Below are 8,997 nucleotides of genomic sequence, written 5' to 3'. Positions count from 1 at the left end.
GATTTTCGTACGCACAGCAGCCAAGGGCTGGGGATCGGGGAGGAGTAGTGGCTGTTATCTACCGAGAGTCCTTGGTCTTCACCAGACCCCCTCTCCAGGAGTCCAAGGTTGCTAAGTGCATGTACTGGAGGTTGGGTGCGAAGGGCAGTCTGGGGATTCTGCTCGTGTACCATTCACCCCGCTGCACGACTGACTCCCTGGCCGAGGTGCTTGAGGTGGTCTCTGATGTGCTTGTACAGCCCCCTAACTTATTGGTGTTGGGGGACTTCAACGTACATTCAGAGGCCAACCTCACAGGAGCACCTCAGGACTTCATGGAGACCATAGCTTCCTGGGAGCTGCACCATATTCTAACTGGGCCCACTCATGTAGCCGGTCATGCACTAGACCTTGTGTTTGTTTCTGGAGAAGCGGGGAGTGATCTGGAAGTCGGGGGTATATCCACCACCCCCTTGTTATGGTCAGATCATTATCTGGTGACGTTAGACTTCTCGGTTCCACAACCCTTCCGCAGGGGTGGAGGACCCATTAAAATGGTCCGCCCCAGGTGTCTTACGGATCTGAATGGATTCCTGAACACGCTTGGGGATTCTCTGGAGCATGCCAACGGCCACTCAGTCGAGACCCTGGTGGGTGGCTGGAATGCCGCAATCACTGGGGCATTAGATAGGGTGGCTCCGAAACACCCTCTCCCCCTGAACAGGGCTTGGACTGCACCATGGTTCAATCCGCAGTTACGAGCTCTGAAACAGGAGGTGAAACGGCTAGAGCGCCGGTGGCGGAAGTCTCGCTCCAAAGACAATCAGACACGGGCTAGAGCTGTATCTTCAGCCTATCACGTGGCGGTGAAGGCAGCAAAAAAGGAATATTATGCTGCCTCTATCGTGTCTGCAGAGTGCTGTCCCAGGAGGCTGTTCCAAGTGGTCCGGAGTCTGGTCAGTCCAGTGGCTCCGGAAACACTGGAGCATTCTAAGGCCTCCTGTGAGGTCTTGGCAAGGCACTTCGCAGATCGGATTAGGAGTGTTACTCTGTGTGCTGTGGATACAGTTAGTGAGCAAGAGGCGGCCTGTGGCAAACCGGTTTTGTGGGATTGGTTCCAGCTTCTTCCTTCTGATGAAGTGGACAAGGTGCTTTCATCTGTAAGGCTGACCACCTGCTTACTTGATCCTTGCCCATCTTGGCTCATTATGGGCTGCAGAGAGAGACTGGGTGAGGGGATCAGGGCGGTGGTGAACGCCTCCCTTGAGGATGCCATCAGCCCTCAAGGAGGCAGTGATAAGACCGCTCTTAAAGAAGCCCTCCTTGGATTCCCAAGTTCTGAACAACTTTCGCCCAGTCTCAAGTCTGCCATTTTTGGGCAAGGTGATTGAGCGGGTGGTGGCGATGCAGTTGAAGGCACACTTGGAAGAAACTGATTATCTAGACCCATTTCAGTTGGGCTTCAGGCCTGGGCATGGGACAGAAACGGCCTTGGTCACCTTGGTGGAGGATATGAGGAGGGCTCTGGATAGGGGTGAATGCTCCTTCCTTGTTCTCCTCGACCTCTCAGCGGCTTTTGATACCGTTGACCACGGTATCCTCCTGGACCGCCTGGAGGGGTTGGGCATTGGAGACACTATTGTGGTGGTTCCGGTCCTTCCTCTCCAGCAGGTACCAGAGGGTAGCACTGGGAGAGGAGGTTTCGGACCCGTGGCCACTCACTTGTGGGGTGCCACAGGGTTCCATCCTCTCCCCGATGCTATTTAACATCTATGTGAAGCCACTGGGGGCTATCATCAGGAGGTTTGGGGTGCAGTTTCATCAATATGCGGATGACACGCAGCTCTGCCTCTCGTTCAAATCTTCACCAAGGTTGGCCGTAGAATCCCTGTCCAAATGTCTGGAGACGGTGAGTGGCTGGATGGGGAGGAATAAGCTGAAGCTGAACCCTGACAAGACGAGGTACTTTTGGTGGGAGACAAGAGGGGGCTGAGGGATGTTGACCTGGTGTTGAATGGGGTACGGCTACCCTTGAAAGACCAGGTCCGCAGCCTGGGAGTCATTTTGGACTCCCAGCTGTCCATGGAGGCTCAGGTGTCAGCTGTGAGCCGGACAGCGCTGTATCAACTCCATCTGATGCGGCGGCTGCGCCCCTTCCTCCCCAACCATCTGCTCCCATCAGTAGTACATGCCCTGATCTCCTCTCGTTTAGACTACTGTAATGCGCTGTACGTGGGGTTACCCTTGAAGACGGTTCGGAAGCTGCAGCTGGTACAGAACGCGGCGGCTTGCCTGATTAAAGGCAGCCGCCGGCGAGATCACATCACTCCAGTGCTGAAGGAGTTGCACTGGTTACCAGTTGTTTTCCGGGCCGAATTCAAGGTGTTGGTTTTGACCCTTAAAGCCCTATATGGTTGCGGCCCATCCTATCTTAAGGAGCGCCTCCAGCAGCACCAGACAGGCCGCTTAACAAGATCAGCCTCGGATGGCCTTCTCTCTGTCCCACCAGCCTGGACAGCTAGACTAGTGGGGTTGAGGGAGAGGGCCTTTTCTGTGGTGGCCCCCACTTTGTGGAACTCTGCCATGCCCCCTCTTTAATGAGCTTCCGCTGTGCATTAAAAACGTGGTTGTTCAGGCAGGCATTTGGGGTGGGTTAGAGTATTTTAGAAAATGTGTTTATTGTAGAATGTTATTGTTTTAAACTGTTTTATTATATGCTTGTACATTGCCCAGAGTGGCTAGGTGACCAGCCAGAAGGGCGATTAATAAATTTAATAAATAATAATGATAATGATAATAATAATCCTTTCTATGAAACCTCAGGTGCCAGTGTATAAAATAACATTCTGTGTCTAGCCTGTCATACCATCAAAGTATCGCTAAGGAAACTCTGAGAAAACCGCTTCTCCCATAAGGCACTGAGGTCATGAGATTCTTATTACAAGAAGGCTTGCAGGCTTCTTAAGCACTTTTCCAGCTCTGTGACCTCATATAAACACTGCTTTTATTTGTCACCCATCTGTAGTTTATTCACTTCTGTGTAAGCAATAGTATCCCATCCTTGCCATTCAGATTTAGGTATCCTCCCTGCACTTTGCCAACAAGCCACGCCCTTTGTTTCTCCCTGCCTAGACTCTTGAGAGGCTCTGCATAGGAACTGCAGCGTATCCAGCTAGCTATCAAGAAACCCAGATGTCACTCCAGTTGTCCAGAGGCAGAATGAAAGGCACTTGGAGGTAAGGAACAAGGGGTAGTAACTTCCTTTGCAGAAAGATTTGCTGCATGTATTAGTTATGAATACATCTCTGGGTTTAATAGTGGCTTATTCTGTGGATAGGGGTTTAATTCAAGATGGGTTTTCCTGGCTGGGTCTCAGGATTTGTGTCTTTAGGTTGAAAAGAAGCAAATGACAAAAGTCTGAAGTTAGACGGGTTTTTCTAGAACTTCCCTTGAGTCACTGATTAAAGTGGGTAATGTTTTTCTGCTAAAAATTCTTATCAGGTTTTGCTAGTACTCTATGCCTCGCTCTTCATCACATATCACTGTAACTTTGCTCACATTTATTCAGAATGTTTCTTCCCATATCAATTTGCACCTCCTAAGAATTGTACCAAACGTCAGAAACATTTTAAAATTCAAGAATGTTAGAGCAGTGGCATTGTGCTTGCAAGACAAACTCTGTCCTCCGTATAATTCACTCATATCCCCTCTCCTGGTCCCAGCTAATAACTGCTGAACAAGCAAATAGCTAGGTTGTCTTCTCGCTTGCAAAATTATATGTGTGTACAGCCTATCGAGGCGGGGGAACCTCTCAGTTTAGGTATGGATGGCAAGGTGTGTCCTTCGAGAGACATTTGGATCCCAAGGAGGCAAATTCCCTTTGAATGAACTGTCAGGTTGTCAGCTTATTCTGTAGGCTTTGGTATGTACAAACACACACACACACACACACACCTTGCCCAGTCCTGCTTGGGGTTCTGCAAGATTAAGTTTTCTGTTTAGTGGATTATATCTCCGTAGTGCATGACAGAACTGTATCCTGCACAATCCCACCTCCTTCCCCCTTTCTCTCCTTTCCTGCCGAGCAGCTCTGCAAGAGATGTAAGGGGAAACCTTCGCACACATGGCTGGAGAAGGAGGCCATGTGAATCTTACTCCCTGACCTCTCAAAGGCCCTGTGACCTGTGAATGAAGAAGTGTGATGTTTAAAACAAGATACTGGCTTGGGGAATGTATAACTTATTCACCATAGCCTGAGCCCAATCCAGTTTGAGTGCAAATATTTAAATGAGTAAAAGTAACAGGATGGGACAGAATTTCTCTTTGGCCATTTGGGATGACACCAGTTCGCAGTGGCTTTAAAGCTGCAATCCTATGCCCATTTATTGGGGAGTAGTCTCCATTGAACTCAGTGGGGCTTAAATCTGAGTAGACATGTATAGGAAAGCACGGCAACACTTGAATTAGCAATAGGCTTTGAAAAGAACAGAAAGATAGACTAGCTCCTGTCTGAAGAACAGTTGTCTGCATTTACAGTCTTGGCTGTGTGTTTTATTTATTTTTATGAAATATGTTTACTGTGCCTTTCAACTATAATATGTCTTCAAGGTGATTTAAGATATAAGAGTTAAAGAGAAATCATTCTAAAACCGTAATAGAATTAAGGGACAATCCGATGTATGTTTACACAGAAAAAGGTCCTACAACTCCCAGCATTCTGCAGCTGGTCATGCTAGTTGGGGAATGCTGGGAGTTGTAGGATTTTTTTTGTCTACACATGCACAGGATTGCGCCCTAAACCAATTCAGTAAGTGACAGAACAAGATCAGAAAGATGTTAATTCTGATGCCTAGTTTGGTCCTCAAATGGCATGACATGGGGGAAATCAGTGATTGAATCTCCCAATGACTTTTTCGTTCCTTTAAAGCAGCTGCATGTGAGAAAATGATTTGGGGAAAGCGGCATAATACCTTCTCTCTGAGTTGTTTCTCAAGCCTAAATTCCCCACCCCACCCCCGGCACTGCTGTTAGCAATGATGTGTGTGTTTAGTGGGAAGACAGGTATCTTTATTCTCTTCTGCAGCTAATAGTAGCTGTGGGTGGAGGTGATTTATGCTTTGGAAATGGTGCAGGTCGAAAGGGTAAAAAAACACACAACCTTTCCTGTGTCTGCTTTTAACCAAAGGAAAAAAATAAGGTCTGATTTTTAAAAATCTTCCATGTATCCAGTTGCTCTGAGCCACATGTAGTCTGAGGGTTGTCATTGTTCAGTCGTTCAGTCGTGTCCGACTCTTCGTGACCCCACGGACCAGAGCACGCCAGGCCTTCCTGTCCTCTGCTCACTCCCGGAGTGTGCTCAAGTTCATATTCATTGCATCGGTGATGCTATCTAGCCATCTCATCCTCTGCCGTCCCCTTCTCCTTTTGCCTTCAATCTTTCCCAGCATCAGGATCTTTTCCAGTGACTTTTCTCTTCACATTAGGTGGCCAAAATATTTGAGCTTCCACTTCAGTATCTGTCCTTCCAATGAGCACTCAGGGTTGATTTCTTTTAGGATGGACTGATTTGACCTCCTTGCAGTCCAGGGGACTCGTAGCAGTCTTCTCCAGCACCACAGTTCGAAAGCATCAATTCTTCGGCGCTCAGCCTTCCTTATAGTCCAGCTCTCACAGCCATACATTACTACTGGGAAAACCATAGCTTTGATTAGATGGATCTTTGTGGGCAAGGTGATGTCTCTGCTTCTTACTATGCTGTCTAGGTTTGCCATAGCTTTCCTCCCAAGGAGCAAGCGTCTTTGAATTTCATGGCTACAGTCACCGTCTGCGGTGATCTTGGAGCCCAAGAAAATAAAATCTGTCACTGCTTCCATTTCTTCCCCTTCTATATGCCAGGAAGTGATGGGGCCAGATGCCATGATCTTCGTTTTTTTAATGTTGATTTTCAAACCAGCTTATGCACTCTCCACTTTCACTCTCAACAAGAGGCTCTTTAGATCTTCTTCGCTTTCTGCCATTAGGGTGGTATCGTCTGTGTATCTGAGGTTGTTGATAATTCTCCCAGCAATCTTAATTCTGACCTGTGATTCATCCAACCTGGCATTTCTCATGACGTACTCTGCATGTAAGTTAAATAAGCAGGGCAACAATATACAGCCTTGTCGTACACATTTCCCAATTTTGAACCACTCGGTTGTTCCATGTCTGGTTCTTACTTTTGCTTCTTGACCCTTGTACAGGTTTCTCAGGAGACAGGTAAGGTGGTCTGGTACTCCCATCTCTTTAAGAATTTGCCAGAAGTTGTTGTGATCCACACAATCAAAGGCTTTAGCGTAGTCAATGAAGCAGAAATAGACGTTTTTCTGGAATTCTCTTGCTTTCTCCATGATCCAGCGAATGTTGGCCATTTGATCTCTAGTTCCTCTTCCTTTTTGAAACCCAGCTTGTACTTCCAGTAGTTCTCGGTTCACATGCTGCTGAAGCATAGCTTGTAGGATTTTGAGCATAACCTTGCTGGCATGTGAAATGAGCGCAATTGTACGGTAGTTTGAACACTCTTTGGCATTGCCCTTCTTTGGAATTGGAATGTAAACTGACCTTTTCCAGTCTTGTGGCCACTGTTGAGTGTTCCAAATTTGTTGGCATATTGAGTGCAGCACTTTAATAGCATCATCATTTAGGATTTTAAATAGCTCAGCTGGAATACTGTCATCTCCACTAGCTTTGTTGTTAGTAATGCTTCCTAAGGCCCACTTGTCTTCACTCTCTAGGATGTCCGGCTCAAGTTCAGTGACCGCACTATCATGGCTATCAGGGACATTAAGATCTTTCCTGTATAGTTCTTCTGTGTATTCTTTCCACCTCTTCTTAATCTCATCTGCTTCTGTTAGGTCCCTGCCTTCTTTGTCCTTTATCATGCCCGTCTTTGCACAAAACGTTCCCTTGAGATCTCCAATTTTCTTGAAAAGATCTCTAGTCTTTCCCATTCTATTGTTTTCCTCGATTTCTTTGCATTGTTCATTTAAGAAGGCCTTGTCTCTCCTTGCTATTCTCTGGAACTCTGCATTCAGTTGAATATATCTTCCCCTTTCTCCCTTGCTTTTCGCTTCCCTTCTTTCCTCAGCTACTTGTAAAGCCTCATCAGACAGCCACTTTGCTTTCTTGCATTTCTTTTTCTTTGGGATGGATTGACTTGCTGCCTCCTGAACAATGTTACGGACCTCCGTCCATAGTTCCTCAGGCACTCTATCAGGTCTAATCCCTGAAATCTATTCCTCACCTCCACTGGACATTCATAAAGGATATGATTTAGGTCATACCTGAATGGATTAGTGGTTTTCCCTACGTTCTTCAATTTAAGCCGAAATGTTGCAACAAGAAGCTCATGATCTGAGCCACAGTCAGCTCCAGGTCTTGTTTTGACTGACTGTATAGAGCTTCTCCATCTTTGGCTGCAAAGGACGTAATCAATCTGATTTCGATATTGGCCATCTGGTGATGTCCATGTGTAGAGTCGCCTCTTGTGCTGTTGGAAAAGAGTGTTTGCTATGATCAGCGTGTTCTCTTGGCAAAACTGTATGAGCCTTTGTCCTGCTTCATTTTGTACACCAAGGCCATGCTTGCCTGTTATCCCGGTGATTTCTTGACTTCCTACTTTAGCATTCCAATCCCCTATGATGAAAAGGACATCTTTTTTTGGTGTTAGTTCTAGAAGGTGTTGTAGGTCTTCATAGAACCGATCAACCTCAGCTTCTTCGGCATCAGTGGTTGGGGCATAGACTTGAATTACTGTGATGTTGAATAGTTTGCCTTGGATTCGTACTGAGATCATTCTATCGTTTTTGAGATTGTACCCCAGTACTGCTTTTCCCACCCTTTTATTGACTATGAATGCTACTCCATTTCTTCTCAGGGATTCTTGCCCACAGTAGTAGATATGATGGTCACCTGAATTAAATTCGCCCATGCTTGTCCATTTTAGTTCGCTGATTCCCAAGATGTCGATGTTCAGTCTTGCCATCTCATGTTTGACCACCTCCAGCTTACCTTGATTCATTGATCTGACATTCCAGGTTCCTAAACAATATTGTTCCTTACAGCATCGGATTTTCTTTTCACCACCAGACACATCCACAGCTGAATGTCCTTTCGGCTTTGGCCCAGCTGCTTCATTCTTTCTGGCGCTACTTGGAAATTCCCTCTGCTCTTCCCCAGTAGTATATTGGACACCTTCCGACCTGAGGGTCTCATCTTCCGGCATCATATCTTTTAGCCTTGTGATACATTCCATGGGGTTTTTATTGGCAAGAATCCTGGAGTGGGTTGCCATTTCCTTCTCCAGTGGACCACATTTTGTCAGAACTCTCCGCCATGACCTGTCCGTGTTGGGTGGCCCTGCACGGCATAGCTTATGGCTTCACTGAGTTATGCAAGCCCCTTTGCCACAACAAGGCAATGATCCATGAAGGGGAGTCTGAGGATGATATCACCTACAGTCTACAGTCGGGTTAAACCAGAGTTTGGCAGTCTTCTGTCACAATAGTTTGTTTGTTTTGCAGTTAAATTTGCTGCAAAACAACAACAAAACTTGTTCTCGCAGTTTGATGGTGAATGCAGTGAAAGCTACCCAGCAAAAACTACATTAAAAAACTCTGGACAAAAAAACCCCCTTATTTATTTATTTATTTATTTGGGGTCATCCGTGTACACAGAGTTTTACATATTACAAGTCCCTGTCCCAAAGAGCTTCCAGTTTAAAATTCAACACAAGGGAAACAATTGCAGAAAGGGGAGGGAAGTGGAGGCAGGGGAAACAAGGAGAAAGTATGTGATTATTTTAAGGCCAAACTAGACATGGCAGTAAATGCTAAATGGCACCAATGGAGGATTTCCCCTCAAAGCAAATGCCAGTTTCAGAGGAGGGCTTTTCCTTTGGACTGCAGCAGAGGAGAAAATAGTTAAACTCCCTCTCCATGTCTGCTCTGATAACATTCATTTTCAGCCCCAACACAACGCAGG

The sequence above is a fragment of the Heloderma suspectum genome, chromosome 3 (assembly GCF_057233095.1).
Source record: "Heloderma suspectum isolate Gila_16-S chromosome 3, 16-S_ref, whole genome shotgun sequence".
NCBI lineage: Eukaryota > Metazoa > Chordata > Lepidosauria > Squamata > Helodermatidae > Heloderma > Heloderma suspectum.
This window is presented reverse-complemented; position numbering follows the sequence as displayed.